Source organism: Passer domesticus, chromosome 4 (genome assembly GCF_036417665.1).
Source record: "Passer domesticus isolate bPasDom1 chromosome 4, bPasDom1.hap1, whole genome shotgun sequence".
In the NCBI taxonomy this organism is placed as follows: Eukaryota; Metazoa; Chordata; class Aves; order Passeriformes; family Passeridae; genus Passer; species Passer domesticus.
The window spans coordinates 1,689,499-1,712,183 of NC_087477.1; the positions used below are offsets into that span (position 1 = coordinate 1,689,499).

General features: G+C 43.9%; 1 long non-coding RNA gene across 1 annotated transcript in view; it reads left to right on the forward strand.

Moving 5' to 3' along the window:
- LOC135298392 (uncharacterized) overlaps positions 1-22,685 on the forward strand; it is a 29,658-nt gene that overhangs the window by 1,896 nt on the left and 5,077 nt on the right. Inside the window, exon 2 of the long non-coding RNA XR_010360369.1 lies at positions 22,212-22,290. This is a non-coding gene — a long non-coding RNA (uncharacterized LOC135298392). The remainder of the gene's footprint in view (positions 1-22,211; positions 22,291-22,685) is intronic.

Below are 22,685 nucleotides of genomic sequence, written 5' to 3' on the forward strand. Positions count from 1 at the left end.
TACAAACACGTATTATTAGTTGTAAGTGTAGGCATGAGAATGTAGATAAATCTAATAATTTAGCATTACTAACAACCTGACTGGGTGTTAGTTTCAGTAGTAGGCAGCTTAATAGCTGAGAGTGTTGAGAGGTAACATTTTTCACTTTTTTCCCTGTTATTATTTTGCCCTGATTTACTGGGCAGGTGGCAAGAGTGGTGAAGTAGGTCATGGGGATTTATTGTTTGAAAATAGAAGTTCAGTGGGTCAGAGATTGGATTGAGGCATGGATTGAACCCAAAACATCTTGAAAGGTGATGATTCATAATTCTGTCCCTGTCTTGATTCCTTCTGTCTGAAACTCAGGAGACAAGTCTGCCTGACCTCTGGCAGCTTCAGTCTCACACATATTCCTCACAACTGTGTTTGTAATGGACCAAAAACTCCTGCGTGGCAAGGGAAAGCTTCCAAAATCCCAGAACAGACAAAACTGTTACTGCAGTGTATCCCATAGGATTTTCCACAGGGTCCTCCTGTATTCACAAGCAACCATCTGATGATGTTTTGGAAGAAACCAGACTGGAAAGTCTCCTTTGTGAAGAGAGGAAGGTGTGAATATCAGCAGGGGAATGGGGTGGGAGGAGACTGGAACAGCTGCACTGGCCTTTCCTTTTCCTCTCAGCACTTTGCTGGAGGAGGATCACAGTGCCTCAGAAATTCAGATAATAATGAGGACACTGTGGAAAAACCCAGACTTGTAGAAGGTTAAGAAGCAGGTGAACAGCAGCTTTGGAGAATAGCTGTGTGACAGTGAAAACTTAATGCAGGTCTAAGAAATAGTATCTGGCATGCACTGTTTGGGACTTGAAAATTGGGAGAAAATTTGAGATTTTCGTATAAAAATTGGTTGGGTGGGGTTGTTTGGTTGGTTTTTTTGGTTTTTTTTTGTTTGTTTGTTGGGGTTTTTTTGGGGGGGTTGGTTTTTTGTTGTTGTTGTTGTTGTTGTTGTTTTTTAATAAGGAAGCTTAAAAGGGAAAAATAAAAATAATTGAGAAAATTTTCCTGAGCCCATCTGGAGCATAAGTGGGAGAGGGAGCAGTGAGGTGGGTAAGATGGAGATTAGTATGGTGGATTTGGCATTTTTCTGAAGCAAAACAGATTCTTAAATGTCAAGAATCAGGAGTATTAAGTGTTTAGGAAGCTGTCGAAGAAGAGAGTGGTGAGACCTATATGAAGAGTGTGTGGTGAATTGCATGAAAAGATGAGTTTTAAAGAGCAAAAAGTCTTCTGGGAGGCTGTTACAATTAAAATGGAGGACGAGGTGTCGGCTGAGATGTGTACTCTCCTTTTTTTCTTTGTGTAACACATTATTGCTGATTCCTGTGGAACGGTACGAGGTGTGAGAAAATAATTCTTTTTTTTTTTCAGTCTATATGTGATCACAATTCAATTCCTGAGGACATTTGCATAGTATGATACACCTTAGGAAGTTACAATGTAGAAGAATTCAGATTGATACTGGCTTCAAGATACTCATAGCATCTGGTTTGAGTGAGGATGTAGATTTCAAATGTTGTCCCTCCCTTGATGTCTCCAGTCACATTGGTCACATTCTTGCTGAATTTTGTATCACTTTTCTAAGCTTCAGTGCTATACAACATTGGCACTGCTTTTCTGTCTGGCTCCATCTGTCCTTTCACTCCATCTGAGATATTTAACTTCAGTGTACAGAGGATTTGGCTTCTCAGCCTCTGCTAGCTTTTCCCCAGGAGCCACAGGTGCTTTGCTCTTCCCTGCTGCTTTTCATGCTCCACAGAAGGGCACAGTTTTTGAGCCAGCCTTTGGCTTAATAGCCAAAACATCCCTCTGTGAAGCATGAAAGACAAGAGAGAGCAGCGGGGCAGCCCCAAGAGACAGATGGAAAAGAAGCTGACTTGGTGAAATCAGCAGCCAGGCTGTGCCCCACCTCACACAAACAAACCTGGCCACAAAGAGCAGCTCAGGACAGCTCTCAGGCTTGAAATCCTGCTGCTGAGCTTGGAGGGAAGAGCAGCTGGAGCTCCCTGGGAAGCCACTTTGGGCCAATGTCCCTCCCAGCTGTGCCCCACAAGGGCATTCACAGGGGCTGACTCACGCCCCTTGTCTGTGGAGGTGCCACCCTGCTCCACACCAAACCATCTGACTCACACGGGACAAGTCTAGCAGAGTGGCAAAACCTCTCATGTCTTTACTGTTCTTAGTACCAGACAGTAGTTACAAGATTTTCCAAGTCTGTGTAGATGATATAACTATACTTAACTGGGGCCTCTTTGTGATCAATGTCAATTGGATAAGCTAAAAACCCACCAAAGTACAAAGCAAAAGGTCATCTTACTGTGGCTTGTTCTGTTTGCTTTGGTTAGCAGTCAGATCAGAACTTTGGCTAGTGGAATGGCCATTTTGAAACACATATCTCTATTCAAATCAATAAATTATAACAAGAGTACTCTCCAGCTTCTCATATTCAAGTATTTTTACAACTCTTAAATTGAGTTGCCTTTGTCCACAGTAATGGGTTTTTATTGCTTATACAATTCAAAGTGTGTGTCACCTTGGTCCAGAAAATGCTATGGACTCCTCAGTAAAAAAAAAATTGAATTATTAAGAAGCAGAAGCTCCTTCTTCCTTCTCTTCCTTCTCTTCCTTCTCTTCCTTCTCTTCCTTCTCTTCCTTCTCTTCCTTCTCTTCCTTCTCTTCCTTCTCTTCTTTCTCTTCCTTTCTTTTTCTGTTTCTTTTTATCCTAACCAAACTGAAACCACTGGCCAGAGGAAAACAAATTTTAAAAATGGAATAGTAACAGAAATGGTTGATGTAGAAGGCCTTTATTTCCCTTTCATGCATGAAAAGCATGATAAATACCACAAGCATATGTTTTGCAGCACACTCAATTGTTGTCTTCATGGACTCTCATTCTATTCCTTTGGTTGTATCTTTCAGAACACCTTGAGACTAATTATTATAAGTAAATATTACAATATGTGAATTTCCTCTGTAATAGAGGGTTTCTCTATAAGTTTTCACACTGCAGCACAATAAATGCATTTTAAAAATGCCATGGAGGAATGAGGTCAGCTGTCAATATATTATGAAGAGAGTGAATTCTATGCACAGGTCTTACTGCATTAATTAAGATAACACAGGGATATGATTGTAAACTCTTTAGATACATGCTGCCTTCTATCAGCTGTCATCTGAGAAACTGGTTGGTAGATTATCCTGAACATAATGTCAAGGTTTTTAATCAAAACATATTCCCTATTCAGAAGAAAATCATATAATGGCATTAGCAAAAGTAGTTGAATTAGATCTGTAGAGAGAAGGATGTTGTAGAAAAGGGTTGGGAAAAAGGTAATAACAGGCCTAGCAAGTGGAGGTACAGGAACAATGGATTGAATTATAGCACAGAAGGCAAGCTGTTCTCTTTAATCAGTAGTGGGTGACCCTCTGTAAAACCTCCTGTGTCCAGTACAATTTAAAACTCAGAAACCACCTCGTGTGTCTGAGACTTTCCCAGTGGAGAAAAAACCCTATATTCTTGGCTACCACAACAACAGAGTTGTTTTGACAGGCTCAGCAGGCTCAGAGTGTGGCTCTGCAGAACGCCTGGGTGCACAGGGTGCTTTGCCCACAAAAGCTGAGGGAGAGGCTGGGGAAACACGAGGCAGAGTGCTGAATGGGTATGTCAGAGCCAGACTGTACAGGTGTGGATGTTTATGGGTGTTCATGCAAAAGAAAAGGGATTCCTGGAATGGCAAACATGCTGGAAGCACTGTGTGTTAACTCCTGGCTGGCTCAGTGCTGGTCCCTGAGGGGTGCTGGAAAGGATTCCAGACTTGGAGACCTTTGATCTGTCTCAGTCCAAGGTGACTGACTTGTACCAGCTCCCTACAGAGAGCAAAAGGCTGAAAGCCTGGCTGGTGTGTTCAGCAGCAGATGGAGGCTACAAATGTCTTCTCTATCACTAGGAAGGAGTGTTCCTCTGCTTTGTCCAAATGCAACTGATATAAGAGTTCTCATGGTTCTCTGTCACTGGACAGAACTGCAAACTTTCGTTTCAGCACGTACATGCAGCCTGATTTTTATTTTATTTTATTTTATTTTATTTTATTTTATTTTATTTTATTTTATTTTATTTTATTTTATTTTATTTTATTTTATTTTATTTTATTTTATTTTATTTTATTTTATTTTATTTTATTGTCAATAGCAGCATTCAGGACTGGCTTTATGATTTCTGACTGAGGACCCTAAGTTTCCAGAATTGGAAGTGTTCAAACCACATCTCCTCTAGCCCATGCACAGAGGGAGGGGAATCGAGTGTGTCCTGTCCACAGTGCAATTTTAACTAGAAATCCTTTTTTCCATGGGTAGTATGGACTCCCAGAGCAGGTATTCAAAGCTCATGCTTGCTGGGGTTAACCTGAACATTTGCACAGGAAGGAATAAAGCTACTGCCAAGTGGTTTGTGGAAAGCCCACCAGAACATGGTGAGATTGTTCTGCTGTCCTTGTGCTGAAGACCTTTGTGTTCCAGGCACAGGAATTGTAATTTCAGCTAACTGGAAACACAAGACAGTGGCTCGTGGCATGTGAGTGGCTGTTTAGCAATGCAGCCTGCTGTGAGCACTTCAGGTCTCTCTTCCAGACTCTGCACTCTTGTGGTACCAAATCCTGCCCAAGAAAGTGCAGCAGCACTCAAACTGCAGTGTGGGGGTGTCTGGTGCTGCCTGTGCTCCAGAATTTCAGCTGTGCTCTCAGTGCTTGATAGGAGACAGAAACCCTGGGGGCTCAGAGACACTCAGCTTGTCCCTCAGGTGATGTGGAACAGAATATTCCTAGGAATAATGTCAAGCTGGAGAGGAAACATTTCTGTCAGCTCTTTCCATGCCCCAAAGAAGCCACAAATCCCCATTCTTCCACACTGCAAGCAAGGAGAAAAGAGCCAAAACATGTAAGATCATCAAACTGGTTTAGCTGCAGAATGAGAAGGAGATAGATAAGACACATTATCATTTCTATTTTAAAAAGTTGGAAGAGTTTGCAATGGTAGGGTGTGGGGTGACACCTGGAAAAAGAAATCATGATCCCTTCTGTTTTTCCCACACCACTTAGGTGACTGGAAGTGGTCAGCACCACTGAGTTTGTCATATTCCATAGAGCAATAGTTGGAAATTTTGTTTAAATCTGAAGCTAGCTCAGAATGTTTAATTTGAGCAAGTGTGTTTTGTGGTCAGTTATAGTATTTTAGTGCTTTTTACATAAACAGCTTCCTCAGTTTTAAAATGAACTTGCCCAGATACCAAAAACGTTGTCTTCTCCTGTGATATGTGAGGATGCAGTTCTTGTTCTAAACTTCAGTTCCTGGCAGCAATGCTTTTACAGCCAGCTGACATGGCACACATCTGCCCTTCTATAGCATTTATCCTTAAAAAAACCCTCCAAGAAATCTCTGGAGGAATTTATTACTGAATAATAATGGTTTCTGAAGAGAGGGAGTGGAGGTATAATTAGAAGTGGAAACACTTGAAGCAAGATCTCTAGAATCTACTGTTTCCTACTGTAATCTCACTTAGGAAAGCATCTGAAGTGCGTGCTTGAATCTCAGTAACTACACAAGCAATAAACACATTTCCTAAGAAAGAAGGATTGGCTCATGTACTGAAAATGTGGTGAATATTTTGAAGAACCATGTTCTGTATTAGATCAGTGACAGAAATTATGGTAATATGACAACTCTGCTTTACAGACTCTTTCTTTCCCTGTCAGTCTATGACTTTCATTATATTATCTTTTTGTCTTTCACCTGTTTCTTCAAATTGCATGGCTTACTCCTAGGACATAGAATAATCTTATTAGGCATGGAGAAAAGCCTTGTCACAAAGAAAAAGGTGCTGCTCTTTTAAAACATTGGTCTGGAAAAAGATGATATAGACTGATGGAATTATTTTCTAAGCTCTCCATTGTCTTATTTATGCACACATCATTTTTATATCTATTGTTTGTTGGCTCCTTAAGTTACAGTAATTTCTTTAAGACATTGCTTAAGATGGATGTAGTGTGAAATGTGTATAAAATAGTTTTCCAAAGTGGATAACAAAATGTCCAAATATTGTTTCAAGTAAGCAGTAAAATATCTAAAGCCATGCCATAAATACTGCATTAAAAGTGAGCTTTCTTCAAACCTTTTGGCATAAAAACATCATAACATCCTGCCAGGAAAAAAAAAAAAAAAGAAAAAAAAGGAATAATTAAACCTGATTTGGAGCATCATAGGAGAGAGAGCTGGGAGCTGGGTAGAAATTCTCTCTCCAACCAATTTCCTGTAACTCCACAATGCAATTATGTGTGACAAAAAGGATTATTCCCTGGACCGGGTGTATTTGGTAGCATATGGTGAGGTCTGAATACCTGCCATAAAATTGCTGCTTTTGGCCAGTTTCTGTTGCAGTAGATATTCCCAAATCTGGAATATCCAGAAGATTGAAGGTGCCTTCCAATTTCCCCAGTGGCTGGTGATGCTGTCTAGCACACTAACCTTGCTGAAAGGTGTTTGCTTGGTTTTAACAAGGAGATTCTCCGGGAGCTTTGGTGAGAAAGATACTGGTTGTTTTCTTCTCTTCTGGTTTATTCTTTCTCCTGTAGATAAGAAACGAACAGTGTTTTTGTGTGTCTTCAGATAAGTTGATGGGGCAGAGTGGGCATTTTAGGGCCACACACACATCCTAGAGATTTGTAAACAAGAACATGTGTGACAACTGTATGATAGAATGACATCTTTCTTTTCACATGGTCTGCTTTCCCTTCCTGTGTGAACTGCAGTCTTCACTGAATTTGCTTTTTTGCTTTGTTCTGAATGTCACCACGTACCACGAGCACTCCTTGGGTGTCACCCTACGGGGGTCATGCAATTAAGCTGTAATTGAGCAGCTGCACATCCATGGGAGGCTGTAGGGATACTCTGAAAATGTATCAGAGCAAACCAATGGACAGTTGTTTCCCTTGGTTGGAAACTGCTATGCATTGATTTGAGCAATAATCCATGCCATGACACATATCAAGGACATTGGAGCTGTTGCCAGTCATTAAAAAGCTCCAGATTCCTGTAGGATTATTTTATATATCATATGAGAATACAGAGAAGTAATATTACATCACTTTTTGTTAAAATTTCCCATGAAAATCAGACCATTGTTCTTCTTGGCTGGGCTTTTTTAAAGGATGAATAGTTTTATTAAAAAAAAAAAAAAGTATTTCCCCCACATATAAAACTAATTTCAGTGGAAAGTTTTTTCAATTATTGATACACTTGAATGGTGTTACACTGGATTTGCATGAATTTAAATTAAATCAGAAACCTTCCAAAACACAACTCATTGACTTTGCCTTCAGAGCTTGCTTGAAAGGTGTTGACATTGGCCTATAGGAAGGTAAAGAATTATGGTTAAATTAATGATGTAGTGATAAATTTTTATTTCCCCTTCAGTATTTTTAATAATCTGAAAACATTTAATGGGTATTTTGTGAGCTACCCATTAGAGATGTGAAATAAACCAGCCCTAATCCAAATTTACAGAAAGAAGCACAGTTATTTCAACAAATAAACAGGAAATAAGTTTGTACTGTTAGCAGCAAATCCGGCCTTGTGAAGCAAAATGTTTCTCCAGGACAATTCCAGGTGGCCATAATCAGTGGCAAATTTGTTTTGGTGTTTGAGAAACCAACATCTCAGTAATTCAAGTATTTGTCAAGTACAGCTCAATAGAGAAACTCAACATAGAGATAAAAAGTACAGCACTTGCATTAGGTTTTTTTTTTTTTGTCTGAGAATAGTTTATTCATTGCTGAAGGTTTCCATTTCTAAATTTAGCAAGTTAGGTAAAAAACCCAACAATAATAGTATAGTACAAATGGAGAATTTTTAATTTTTATTCAGGGGAAATTGCATTTGCATGTAACGAAAAACAACACCTCACCAAAAAAATCTGGATGGTTTAGGATGAATTGGGTAAAATCAACTAGCAATGGAAACATGAATTTTCTGCAGGAGGAAAAAAAAGTAGTTTTATTTTGATAAATATTTCGATAAAATGAAGGCAATCTGAATTTCACTTCTTCCAGCTACCCCAGGCTTTCATTGCAGGGCCTGTCAGCTGAAGGGAATGGTGTTTTCCTAGGACCAGAATATTTTCTCTGCAAGTGTGTCTGCAGAGATGCAGGAGCAATCTGAGGCTCCACTTCCATGGCTGTGTCATTTACCCATGAGAACAGACTCTTACCAGGGAGAATTGCCAAGGCTTGCTCCTTCATTGCTGCAGGCACCTGCAGAAATGGTAGTGCAGTGCATGGAATGCTCTGATCCCTGCAATACAGAGCCACTCTCACAAGAAAATAGCTCCAGTGAACAAGGACAAGTGGAAGGAAGGGCTTGACAATCCTGACCTACCAGTCTCAGAAAGAATCAATCTAATTTTGAACTCCAGCGTGCAAAACTGGCACAAATATCAGCTCACATCTTTAAAAAGTCTTCATAACATGCAAATCCCAATTAGTCCTCACTGAGGAAAAGGCAGAGCTAAAATAGATTTGCCTACATTTTTAATTATTATTATTAAATTTACAGAACTTATGCTGACCAGCATATATTTCCTGTGAAATGTGCAGATGATCTACATGCACACACTGAGGGAGGATTTTCCCCAAGGAATTATATCAAGTTTTATTGTCTGAAAACAGATGTAGTTATCTCTTACACTACTGAGTCGTTTCAAAGGAGCAAGCAACACAGATTGGGTGACTTTCTAGCCCCTTAGCACAGGCACAGGAAAGGGACACCTCTCTGAAGTCATGGGTCATACCAGCACATAATTTCACTTGCTTGAAAGCCCGAAGCCAAGGTCAAGATACACCAGTGTTATTCAAACCTTACTAACAACAACATTGAAAACACTTTGCCAGGACTCTGCTTCAAAATATTTCCGGCATATTTCTGCCTAGAACATCTTCCTCTGTCCCATTTATCTGTTTAACACACTCTGCTGATTTCTTTCCCATCAGACCCTGAGAAGCCTTTCCCATTCCTGTTGTATCAGTACCTGGACATCACCTTCTATGCAACTTAAAGATTTTAATAATAATAATATATAATATAATATAATTATTATATTGTAATATTATGCATTTTTAAATAATAATAGTATGTACTTTTCTACCTTCTCCTACCTTTGGTGACTAGCTAGCAAAATATTATCTGTTATCAGCCCACCTTCTTCTTGTAATTAAGCTTGCAAGGAGGTTTTATTCCTCTGCCTGTGATGAACTTTGGTGCCCTAAATTTAATTTCTTTTCATAATCCCTACAGTAGCAAGCAGCACAGAGAAGTTTAACTAATAAAATGTTGGAACTTTGGAAGCAACAAGAACTTGGCAGAAACACCCATGGGATAAGATAAATTATCGTGTTTAAAAACAAACAAGCAGGCACTATAAGCCTCAGTAAGGCTGTGAGCAGTGCTGGCTTTCCATTGCAGAGCCTTGCTGGCTTTTAGAAGAGGGATGAGGGGTGCAAAGGCAGCAGTAAAAGCCATGTGGTGGCTTCTGTCTGTTCTCTTCCTTCCTTCTCAGCAATCCAAGTCACCAGGTGCTGCAGAGCACCCTGCAGCAGCCCCTCCTGCAGGGACAGGCACAGGCAGCAGAAAGCTGCTTTTCCTTGGATTCAGGCTCAGAATTCTTTGTGTGGGAGCCCTGAACTAGCCTGTAGAACCAAGTGGTCAGGGAAGAGACACTAGAAATCCATCCCAGTTTCTGATGTCAAGCTTGATTCTTTCATCTGCAAAGCAGGATGGAATCATTTCAAAATATGCAAAGCTGTTGCTTTGGAATGATGTCTTCACATCTGCCTTTGGATGGGGAACTTAGTAAATAAATCTGAAGGCAGCACTGAAAAAATGGGAGTCCCTAACCACTCTCAGCTTTGCCACTGTACTTCAGCAGTGCAAAACACTTAGAAAATATCACTTATAGATATGGTTTATTGCACTTAGAAATATGGCTTATACAATGTGAATTTTGTCCTGGTGTTCAGGGTCACAACACTGAATTTTACTTAAATATTTCAGTTACTCTTGTATCCCTCTTCTTTTACCCAAAGGCATTCACTGAACCAAGGTGGTGTCACATTTTTAGCATTGCCCTTTAGAAGCTGAATGAACTTTAAAAGCAGCTTTTTATTTTCTCACTGAAACTAAATAGGCTACATCCTGAAATTTTAAACCACTTAAAATTGGCTCATAGATAAACCTTTTATTTATTACTTATATATTAGTTATTTATATTGTATAGTACAACGGTGTGAGTATGACTTTAGTAAAAAACTGCACTCCTATCATAGAATTATTTCTCAAGCTCAGGAACAGACTCACAGCAGAAGAAAGCCTTAGGGTCTATCAGGTAACAACCAAATGTAAAAGCAAACATCAGCTTCTCTAGAAGTGAGGTGCACGACTGCCTTTGAGAGAAAGATCATCCTACACTCACAGCGAGATGTTCTCTTTCTTTTTGGTAATTGACAGTAAAAAGAAGTGCTAGAGTACCTGGTGGCATGAAATAAGGGGCTGACAGTGGGAGGAGGGAACAGTGGTTGTTTACTGGGGCTAGAAACACTCGTACGAGGTGCAAACCTCATCTAGCAGCAGGAATACTTGCTACATGAACAAGATTTACTGACAGACTCCATCTGTGCCTTCCCACCAAACAAGGTCACTCAGTCAGATCCTAGGAAGCCTAATGAGCAAAGTTGCCAAGTCTCTGCAGTGATAATGGAGGCTTGCTCTGACTTACGCCTCAGGCACTTGCAATATTTTTAGTACTGGAAAATAAAACAGGGTAGAGGAAAAAAGGTCATAATTTTTATCAAACCAGTCCCCCTTGAGAAATATCAGTGTGCGTGCCTGTGCATGAACATACCTGGGTATTTTTTCTTTCTTTTCCTGGTGATTTGCAGTTTACTTTACTCTTGAGGCACTCCTTCATCTTGGGATTCATCCTGGCCATTCAACTCACATCTGCACCTTGGTTATGGAAACATCACTGTGGTGGTACCATGCCCCTTCCTTACAAAAGGCTGTATCAACAGCATGTGTGGTGGCTCCAGAGCTGAGGGAGAGGCTTTAGCCATGGATTTTTGATGTTCATCAATTTTCTGCCTGGAGTTTCTGTGATACAGTCTGGTCAACTTACAGGAAATATTGTGGTAAGGGACAAAAATAAATTTAGAGCATTGCACAGGCCCAGAAAAAAAGTCTCTGCTAAGAACTTTTAGTATTCACAGCTGATTTGTTCCTGTAGACAAGCTGATAGTTAAACCAAAACAACTGAACCGCAAGTACCCTGAATCCCTTGTTTGATCTAGGATCTATTCATGTTTATCTGCTTTTGATAGGAATATCTGGTGCAGTGTATGTTTCCAGTGTATGTTTTTGCACTGCCTGCAAAAAATTAGCCCCTTATTTGACTTCTTAGTGAGTAAAAGAATTCTTGTCTAAATCTGTGAGATGGCATTAAGGAGACCAAAACCATCATGTAAAACAGTGGAATAAGAAGAGAAATTTAGATGGACAGTCAGTGAAGTTTCTCAGTGCCATCCTTTAGTGCGGGATGGAATGTTTCTGGAATGAAATAGTGCTTCTTGTGGTGAGAGATGTGTTGCAATGTACGGCTGTCAGAGTCTTAGTATGGAGAAGATGTGGAGCAGATCTTCTGGAAATGGCTTTACCCTGCAGAATCCATTCTGTGTCACCTTCTGACAGGATTCTGTTCTGCCCCTGAGTCAGTGTAAACTAACTCAGGTCCTAATATCTCACATACAGAAAACTTCTTCACAGGATGGGGAGTCACATTTTCTCTTGTGTGCCTTCACACTCAATGTATACAACAGGACATTGCCAAATTGCACACCTGGTGATCAGAATAGAGCACTAATTTAAAAGTTCTAGGGGATAAGCGTCCAGGAAAATGCACATGCACAAGTGAATATTTCCATATTCTGGAGGAGATGTCTCTACAATTGCCAAGGGACTCTGCATAGTGACACTGGCACTCAGTTGCCTTGTAAAATACAATGGTAAGAGATGTCTTTCTGCAGTGATATAACATCACTGACTGTGGTAGAAGTAGATCTACAAGTGGAAAAGACATGAAAATTTTAATTCTGAGTTGAAGAATACACCAAGATTATGAATTAAATTTTTATTTATTGCTTAACTTACAAAGACACTGTAGCTCAGGCTCTGCAAATATCCATTTTCCAGCAGTGAGTGCAGACTGGAAATGCAGAACTTGGTGTTAAGCCCAAGGCTTTTTGGGATATCTGTCCAAATTTCCAGTGTAGGATGTCCTGGATTGCCCACAGCTTTCAAATGGCCCCTGAAGTTTGCTGTAAGCAGTGCCAAGGCTTTTTTTAGCAATACTCACACTTCTAAATCCCAGTTACAAGTGGGGGGTAACTAGTTTAGCAATATGAGCTATATGGAGGTAGGAATTGATGTTTTTCCCCTTATTCTCTGTTGTTTTCTGCCATCTGACAGACTTATAAAATGACAGCTCTGCCCATATATTCAAAAACATATCTAATAATATAATGACTTACCTAATAATCAAAAAGTCCTTTCTGTTGCCTGAGAGATGTAATGAAATGTTCTGACGGGTGGGGGTGGAACAGTATGAAATCTCCAAACCAACAGCAAACATGGTATTAGTTCCCATAAGACAGAACAGCACAGATGTGCACAGAACAGCACATCACCCTGCACACACACTAAGGAGAAATGAAGGTTTAAGGTGCAGTCTCTCAGCTCTTCTCCCTAAAGAGCAGGTACTTGTTCCCTGAAATCCCTGTCCCTCCATTCCCCAGTTCACTCTGGCACACCACACAGTATTTCACAGCTGAAACTCAAAGCAGCTCTGTCCTGGCTGTGCACAGATCTTGAGGTGCACTGACAGCTTCACCCTCAGGCACCAGAATTGCCAAAAACCTGAAGATTTTTTCTCTCCCGTCCCATCACATTTCTGCTGGTAATTATTTTTATTTCTTTTCCCTTCTGACCTTGCCCACAGCCATGCTTGGCTCCATGCTGTGTGTACCAGTGTTCTTTTCCAGTCAGGCCACCTCTCATCTCCCCCTGCCCTCACACCTCACCCAGGTCAGCCTAAGCCCAAGTTTTAGGTCAGATCTAAGTCATTTTTCTATAATATGTATTTCATGAAGCTCCTCTCCTGACCCATATTATTCAGTTATTCATTAAAGCTAAAGGATTGTGTATGCTTTTTCTTTGTTGTTGTTTGGGTGTTTTTTTAAGAAAAAACCCAAATATTTTATACATTATAATCAAAATTTAATTTAATTTTATTTATAATTAACTTGTCTTAAACTGAAAGGAAAGTTGGTGCCTGAAAAAAACAGTTCAAAATATGTTTTGCTATAGAACCTCTTTACAACAGCAGTGTTGACTTGTAAGAAATTGTATGTGTAATCAACAACAAACCTTTTGTGTACATCTTACAATGCAAAAAAAACCCACTTAGAGAGATCCACAGATGAAGCTATTAGGAAGCATGGATGCAGATGTTGTATTGAACAGCCTTGCACAAATAAAAGGAAGTAAGGGATACAAGAAGCTTCAAGTACTCACTGTGAATAAATTGCATCTAGAAAGACTTGCAACTGGGTAACACAAACCCATATGACATGACTATAAAGAGAGATGAACCTTTTCTTTGGGATCTTCCCATGTCTCTCGTTTAACCTTTCAGTTAAAGATGTTTTAAGCTTGAGCAGCTGTCAATGCAACATTAATATGTGAAAGAAATGGAATGGAACATTTCAGACTTCCTGCAGAGGCAGTAATTTGCTGGCTGTTCCCTCTCAGACTTTCATGGTCTGGTGCCCAGGTGTCCTGTCCTGGAGCTCCCTGCCACGCTCACTGAGGGCTGCATTTCCACTGAGCTTTATAAAATTGTAATAAATAAAATTGTAATTCTTGATGAGTTTCAGCCAGGCATGCCCTAGGAACTGCAGAAAAGAATGGGGAAGAGTCAGGGAAAGGCAAAGACAGGCAACACTTCTGTATATTAGTCATAGGACAACTCTTTCATTTCAAGGGAGTTGTTCTGATACAGCCCTGCTTAGCACTAAACAGAGGGTGATTAATGTTTAATTAGTTACAATGCACCTTTTCTAGCAATTAGTGAACACCTCCCCCAGTGATTGAGACCATCTCAGGGTCTGAGACTGGGTTTCCATCACCACCCCAGCACCTGTCTGCTTGTTGCAGCTTGGTTTGGAAAATCACCCATATGAAGAAATGTCCTTCTCTTTGCCAGCTGGGCTCCAGAGGGTTTAACCAACCACTAATAGGACCCCTCATCTGCTGAGTTTTTACTCATTCATGGTCCTGCCTCCCACCACAAACAAAGCACATATGGAAACCTCTACTGAGATTACTCCATTTGTGTCACTCAAAAAGGCACTGGCAATTCCAGTGCCTCAAACAGTGTCCCATACCGTGTTTCCACGCAGGGAAAAGCTAATAATTATAGCAGTGACTCTTTCTGTGACTGGGTAATATGTACAGGGTGTATGATCCATTTCTCTAAAAGAGAAAAAAAAGTACTTTTATATGGCAGCATTGGCAGTGAAACTGATTTTTAACAAGTACTTCAGGGATTCCAGATGTCACTTGGCAAGTTGAGCAAAAGTGCTAGCTTTTCCATCAGTCTGTAACAAGTAATCATGTAACAGGTGCAAGATTACTGAAATGGCTCTAAGATTATTTTTGCAGCCAATTTCAGTCCATGGAATTGTAGAAATAGTCCCTGTCATGGTTTGACCCTGGCACAATGCCAGGGCCTTTATGAAAGATGTATTTTCAAAATGGTTATTGTGAGATGTGACTCGGAAACGGAACTATAAGCAGGTTTTAACTTGGGGATGGAGGGAAAAACACAACACTTTAATAATCTACAACACAGAAACATGAGGGAAAAAAAAAAAAAAAGAAAAAAACCACACACAACAATCCACAATGGAACACTCCCAAAACACTCCTCCTCCCCCCAGTCCTCTAACATTCAAATCTTAGTCCAATACCATCCTTCACACAACCTCCCCTCAGTTCATCAGGAGAGAGGAGTCTCCCTCTTGCACCATGGGCCTCCCCAGGAAACACACTTGTGCTTCCATGTCACACGTGGCAGCCGCCCAGAGATAATCTGCCCTGGTGATCATCTTCCTTCCATGTCCAGTGCTCTCACCACTGGCCAGGGATCTAAACTGCTTCTTAGGTCCTTTTAAGAATGCTTTGCTCAGTTTCAAGAAGTGGCAGCCTCTCACCATTTGGGACACCTGTCCCCCCCATATTTCACCCCTTGGAGCCGAAGGGCCTCGTGAACAGAGATCTTTCTCCTCTGAAGGCAGAGGGCTCCACCACACCCTCCTCATCAGTCTCTGTTCCATCTATTTCTTCTTACAACAGCTTTGTCACTTTTGGTTTTTGGCCAACCGCCTCCCCCAAGGTACAGTCTCTACATTACAGGAAGAAATTGGTTCTGTCCTGTGGCCATGTAAGAGAAAAGTCCAGCCCAACAGTCCACTCCATCATCTCCTCCATCTATGGCACTTCTCATCTGCTGGCATTTCTTTATTCACTCAAACCTTCTTCTCATTTGCCCATCCTCCGTCCCCTCTCAATTCTCAGCTAAGGAGGATCAGTGTTTTTACAGCTTCCATTGTTTCAGTACCAAAGGGGTTAAAACCTCAGCCATGGTCTGCCAGCAGCTGGGCACCTCGCCCCCCCACTTCTTCTCCTGGCCATGGTGCCAGCACAAGATATCAAATTTCAAGCCAGCACAGTCTCTATCACTCTCTCCCGGGGGGGCTGCCCAAACATCCCAGATCTCCTCCACCCTGCACCTTGCAGGGCTCCGGCCTCCCTCCCCACAGGCCGCATGGCCTCCCCTGCCCCACCCAGACACAGCTGGGCAGGGGAGAGCTCAGATCAACTCACTACTGGACTCAAAAGAGAGAGTCCCTCTGGGTATCTTCTGCTTTTAACCCCTGTGTGTTCTCAGAGGTGTATCCAGGTCCCCAGTGGCCACACCTGGTGGCAATTTTCAAATCTGGCCACTGATTGGTTTGACCACAACTTTCCCAGAAACTCACTTCCTGGTCAAACCACAACAAAATGTTAATTCCACCTCATTAATTCTCTACACACAAATACTTGAAAACTCCAGGGCTGGGATTGGAACCAGCTGCTCCATGGCTGTTCTCACAAAAAGAGCTTAGAAAGCCTGGAGATTCTTGGGGGTGTTTGAGTGTGGATATGACAGTCCGGTCAGAGACAGAGAATAAGATAAGATTTCCCATGAACTGGGCTGGGAACTTTTAGGGAGCAGGAGAGAAAGAATTGTAACTATCCACAGGTGGTGTTTGGAATAGGTTGTTTTTTTCCATAAAGTTGTTTAATGGAAGGTGTTTTCTTCATTAGCCAATCATGTGAAATGTGTTGATTAAATGACCAATGAGGTCCACTAGAGGCAAACCTAAAAGAATATATAATATAAATATATAAATATAAATATAATATAAATATATAAATAAAATATAATATAAATATATAAATAATAAATAATATAAAAGAAGAGGATTGAATAAATGGGGGGCTTTTAGCTCTCAGCCTTCTGACCTGAGTCTGTGTCATCTCTGACTCCACAGTCACATTTGGGGATCTGTGGGGGATATTTGGGATCCTTTCTGCACCTCGTGACCTAACAGGAGCTTCTCCAACAAACTTTGCCTGAAGCTCCTGCTGTGCCTATGACAGGAAACCCTGGGAGTGTCTGTCACATCCCAGCTCTTTGGCAGCCTGGGGACTCCTGGGATGTCACCGTGGAGTCCCTGTGAGTGCCTGTGACAGATCGGTGCCTTTGCAGCCCAAGGTGCCCTGGGATGTCACCATGGAATGGCTGTGACTGCCTCTGAGCACAGGGCTCTTTACCATTCCGAGAAACCCCTGGGAGGTGTCCATGGAGCTCCTGTCTCTGCCTGTGACATTCCAGCTCTTGAACAGCCTGGAGACTCTTGGAATGTCCTCATGGAGCCCCTCTGAGGGTCTGTGACAAATCTGATTATTAGCAGGCAACGATCACCAGGACCCTGTTGCTATGGGTCATGGGATCCCAGATCCACAGAATTGGCTGAGCTGGGAGGGACCCATCAGGATCCTGGAGTCCAACTGCTGGCCCTGCACAGGACACCCCAACAATGCCAGCCTGGGCCTGGCAGCGCTGTCCAAATGCTGCTGGAGCTCAGAGAGCCCTGGAGCTGGGAGCCTTCCCTGGGAAGCCTGGGCAGTGCCCCAGCAGCCTCTGGGGAAAAACCTTTTCCTGAGATCGAGCCTGAGCCTGCCCCGACTCAGCTGCAGCTGTTCCCTCCTGTCCTGTCCCTGGGCACCAGTGGGAAGAGGTTCCCACAGCCCCAGGCAGGGACCCGCTCCCAAGGCTGTTGCCATGGCCAGCAGGTCTGGGACCAGCTGGGATGCTCGGTTTCCACAGGCTGGCCTTTAGGAATGGGATTCCCCAATTTCCTGCTCCCACTAGAACTGCGCTGCCACTTGCTGCCCTCCCGCCTCCCATGGAAAGCACAAAAGGCAAAGATCCCAGGCTGGGAAAAGAATAATTTACTGGGAACAGCACCAAGATAAAAACAAACAGGAACAGAAAAATATTGACAACAGAAGGGTTATAAAAAAGGGAAAACTACAACACAACTTCCCAGCCATAATTTCCACCTGCCTGGAAAGGACACCCTTCTCCTCAGGGAGAGAGACAGAGAGAGTCCCTTTCCTGCCCATGGCAATGATCTGAGGTCGGAGTGAATGTATAACACCGCCCTGGCCAGACCCTCATGTTCTTCAGGCTCACATCATATCATTGGCAGGGGCAGGAAAACAAACAGGTGTCTTCCCAGCATGAATCACAGACAACACCCAGCATGGATCACAGACAACTGGCCAGACCCTCATGTTCTTCAGGCTCACATCATATCATTGGCAGGGGCAGGAAAACAAACAGGTGTCTTCCCAGCATGGATCACAGACAACACACCAGGGCTCTTCCCAACATGGTTCTCCCATGGGGGATGAAGTTGGAGCAGTGCACAAAGCTCTTCCTGCAATTGCAGCATTTGCATGTCTTCCCTTACTGGTGACTGTGTTGGTGTCTGCTCAAATGAGAGCTCTGTCTGAAGCTCTTCCCACACTGGGGACACTCGTAGGGCCTCTCCCCAGTGTGGATGCTCCGGTGGGTGACAAGGTGGGAGTTGCGGTTGAAGCCCTTCCCGCAGTCATGGCAGCGGAAGGGCCTCTCCTCTGTGTGAATCCGCTGGTGCTGGAGGAGATTGGAGCTGGTGTGAGACCTCTTCTGGCACTCGGAACACTCGTAGGGCCTCTCCCCAGTGTGGATGCGTTGGTGGGTGACAAGTTCTGAGCTGCAGCTGAAGCCCTTCCCACACTCCCAACACTCACATGCCCATTTCCCAGTGTGGATCATCTGGTGGCGGATCAGGGTGCTGCTCTGCCTGAAGCTCTTCCCACACTCCAAGCACTTGTAGGGCTTATCCCCATCATGAAGCTCCTCATGGACCATCAGCTCCGATGGTCCATGAGGAGCTTCATGATGGGGATAAGCCGAGCTCTGGCTGAAGCTCTGTCCACCTTCCTGGCACAGGGTGGGTCTTTCCTCCTCAGAGCACCCTGGGCTGGGTTTGAAGCCCTTCCTCCTGCGGAATCTCAGGGAATTTTCCTCCTTGTTAGATTCCTGTGCCATGGAGCCACTCAAATCTGAGGAAGGCAGGGCAAGGAGAGGATTGGATTTGCCTCCGTGCCACAGGGAAAGGGAAGGAGATCCCCCCAGTGCATTCCCAGCAGGACGGCGTTAGCAGTGGGGCTGTCCTGCAGCCTTGGGCTGTGCTGGGCTGGAAGATGAAGCAGGAGAGATAAGGAAAGGGGCACTGACTTCCTCCTCAGCTGCCTGAATGTCTCAGGGCATCTTCCTCTTCCTCGCAGCCTTCTCCTCCATCTGGCAGTGGGTTTGGGATGTGAAATTCTGTTTTGGGAGGAAAACAAGAGATTAGTGTATTCAGTTTTGTACTGGTTTGAGGTCAAACCAGGGGGAGATTTTAAGCCAGAATTACAATTTAACAAGAAAATTAAGGTCAAGACAATGATACAGAAACACTGCCTTAAACTGACACAGTCAGGATATAACCTGACACCCTGTTGGTCAGGGTGGTGGGAGCAGTCCCATTAAATGGTGGCTGCAGTGATGATCGTGATTCTGTCAAAGCAGTGATCCTGTAGAAGGGTCTGGTCTTCCTCTGAAGGTCCAGTGGTGCTTATGGAGCTCTTGTCCTCTGGGAATCCAGTAGGCAAGGTGCTCCTGGGGCTGTAAGCTTCAGCTTATATCCAGGCAGGAATGCTTGGCTCCTCCCCCTGGGCGGAGCATCCCACAATGGGATGATGTCATTTTATCAGTCCTTCAGGGACACTCAATGGCCCATTCACAGAAGAGAGCCCCTGGAGGGTGTTATCAGGGCTGAGTCATGGAAGAGATAAAGAACACTGCCCTGTCTGTTTATAACAGTTTGTCAAGATGGGGATTGAAAACATGCGTGTGGTCCATCTTGCACTGTAACCTGAAACAGTGGGGTAATCCCTGCTCGGGATTACTGGCTCAAACTGGCTCAGGTGTAAAACCCCCACCCCGGGAAGGCCACATACACAGGGGACAATGTCACACTTGCCGCACCCCAGTGAGGCTCTCTGTCCCTGTCTCTTGCTCTCCCCCCTTTTCTCTTTCTTTCCATCTCTCTCTCTTTACCTCACATTTACTATTCAATAAAATCTACTTTAAATTTGGTCTCATTAGCACCTTAATTGGGGAAGAGACATCTCTAAAAATTTTATTAATCGGATTGTGACATTATTTTGGCACAGGGAGTTTAGGCACTGTTCTCTGAATCCAAGTGCCTTTGACAACAGCATGGTTCCCTCCTCTGAGGAGCTTGTGGCTCTTTCTTTCCAGAGGAACATTTGGTAACTTGGATGCAGCTTCCTCTGAGCAACTTATGGGAAAACTGATGCAGAAAATGGCTGTTGCGGGGGGCCAGTGTAAAGAAAATATTTTCTTGTCCTTCCTTGAAAAGTTTGTTCAAATCACTGGAGAAAAGGGAACAAATATTACCAGTGTGACTGACAAGGTTCATTCACCCCAAGGTGAGGAACACAAGGCTGCTAAAAGTGCCACAGGAAGCCCAGCTAAGGTAGCTAAGTTCCTGAATAACTCCCAAATTCACAGGCTTAGGGACTTTGCCAAATGTGAGAATCATTATTCTATTGATCCCTGTCACCTTTGTGATAGTTACACAAAGCTTTCTCTTGCTTTTAATAATCTGTACTGGGCTGAATTTCCACTTTTCTTTTATGGGAACCTGCCAGCTGCTGAGCTGGAGCTGTGCAGGAACCGATGGAACTTGGAATTTTCACAAAATTGCTTCTATTGTCAGTTTATTAATGCTTGGGATTGGTTTGCGTTTCATCACATGTGACTAGTGGGAAAATCAAATATTCGTCAAAGTGGTTTATGCAGAGTTAAGTTTGATTTCTGCCAAGTTTATTTTGTCCAGTGCCCAGGGGATGCTCGAGGGGTCGCTGTTCGTGCCTCTCACCTTGGGGGATGTATGGGAAGGGCTTGTGGGGGCTGTCCCTGTCCCTGTCACCCCAGACCATTCCCCAGGGGCTGTCCCTGTCCCTGTCACCCCAGGCCATTCCCCAGGGGGTCTCCATCATTCTCACCCCAGGGAATGCCTGGGGGGTTTTCCTCCCTCTCACCCCCATGCCAGGGGGATGCTCAGGGCAGTCTCTGTCCCTCTCAGCCCAGGGGATACTCAGGGGTCTCTGTCCCCTCACCCTGGGCTTGTTTGGGGGGTCTCCATCCCTCTGGCCTCAGGGAATGCTTGTGCAGGGCTGGGGACCAGGGGCTCTGTGTCCCTCTCACTGCTGAGGGTGCTCAGGCCTGGGGGGGCTCTCTGACCTTCTCATCCCTGGGGAGGCCAGGGGGGTCTCTGTCCCTCTCAGCCCTGGTGTGACCCTGCCCAAACATCATCGGGGTCAGAGGGACAGAGACCCCCCAAACCCCCAGAAGGCTGAACCTGGGATCATGCTCATACCTTCTTCATCTCTTTAGCCCAGAAATGAGTTCTGCACCTTTAAGGCTGGTTCTGAGAGCGAAGGGAGGCAGCAAGTGAGCAGGTTTTTTAAGAAACTGCACATATTCTGGCTCCTGGACAGACAAATAGCAGGACAGGGCTCTCCTTTGGTTTTAGTTAGTTTTTACCTCACTAAGACAGATAAGTGCCCTGGACTGTGGTTTTTCTTTTACTTTAGAGCTGTTTAAACCTCCTCTCAACATCCAGAAAAGCACTGGCAGCTCCACCTGTGGTCCATTGGCCCGAGCCTGGTCCACAGCATTTCCAGTGCTAGAGAAACTGAGAAGAGACTGAGTGAGCAGAGCTACAGCTCACAGAGGGACTTTCTGAGTTTGTCATCTCTTTAGGAGTGGCAAGAGGTTTTATTGTTTAATATTGGTCATTTGCTGTGCTTGTGAATGCTTTGTCTGTTAAATAAACAGGTTTTTCCACTTTTCTCCAAGGAAATCTTTTCCCAAACTAATTGGGGAAGAGGCTGCTTGAATTTGCTTTCCAGAGGAAACCCCTTTTGGAGGTTTTCTCCCAAATTTGCCCTAAACTAGGAGAGGGTGGTGGAGAGAGGAGAGAGCCCCAAGTGCCTGGACTGGGGGGAGGCTGGAGAGAGGGAGCCTGGGACCCCAAAATCCCCCAGCATCCCTAAGTAGGACCCTGGAGAGGGGGGATCCCCAGGTGCTCTGGGATCCTTGGCAGCCATGAGAGAGGGGACCACCAGAACCCCAGAGGGATGAGACTGGAAATGGGACACTCCTGGTGGCTTTTTTAAATTCACTTTTGCTTTTTGAAGGTTTTTCTGGACAGCAGGTGACTTCTAGAGATGGACTTGGGCAGAGGACCTTCAGACTCTCTGTGCTCATCCCTTGTTTTTCCCCAAACCAGGATTTCCCATTCCCAAATCTTGGCCCAGTGGAGGAGAAGGCTACAAGGAAGAGGAAGATGCCCGGAGACACACAGACAGGTGAGGAGGAAGTCACTGCCCCCTTTCTCCTCTCTCCTGCTCCATCTCCCAGCCCAGCATGGCCCCCGGCTGCAGGACAACGCTGTCCTGCTGGGGATGCACTGGGGGATCTCCTGCCCCTTCCCTCTGGCATGGAGGCACATTCACGGCCTCTGGGGCAGGAGGGGGAACCACGGGCGGTTTGGGGTGTGTGGCTCGGCTGCTCCCGGCGCAGTTCCCCCGAGCCCCTGGCGCGGCTCCGCCAGCCCCCCCCCCCCCCCCCCCCCCGGCACTGGCCAGAGGTTCTTTAACAGAAATGCTGGTAAATTGACCATCTGGAATTACACTAAATACGATTTCAAGAAGCTGCTGGTTTGCTGGGCAGTTTGCCAAATTCCACATTGTTGTTTCTTTCA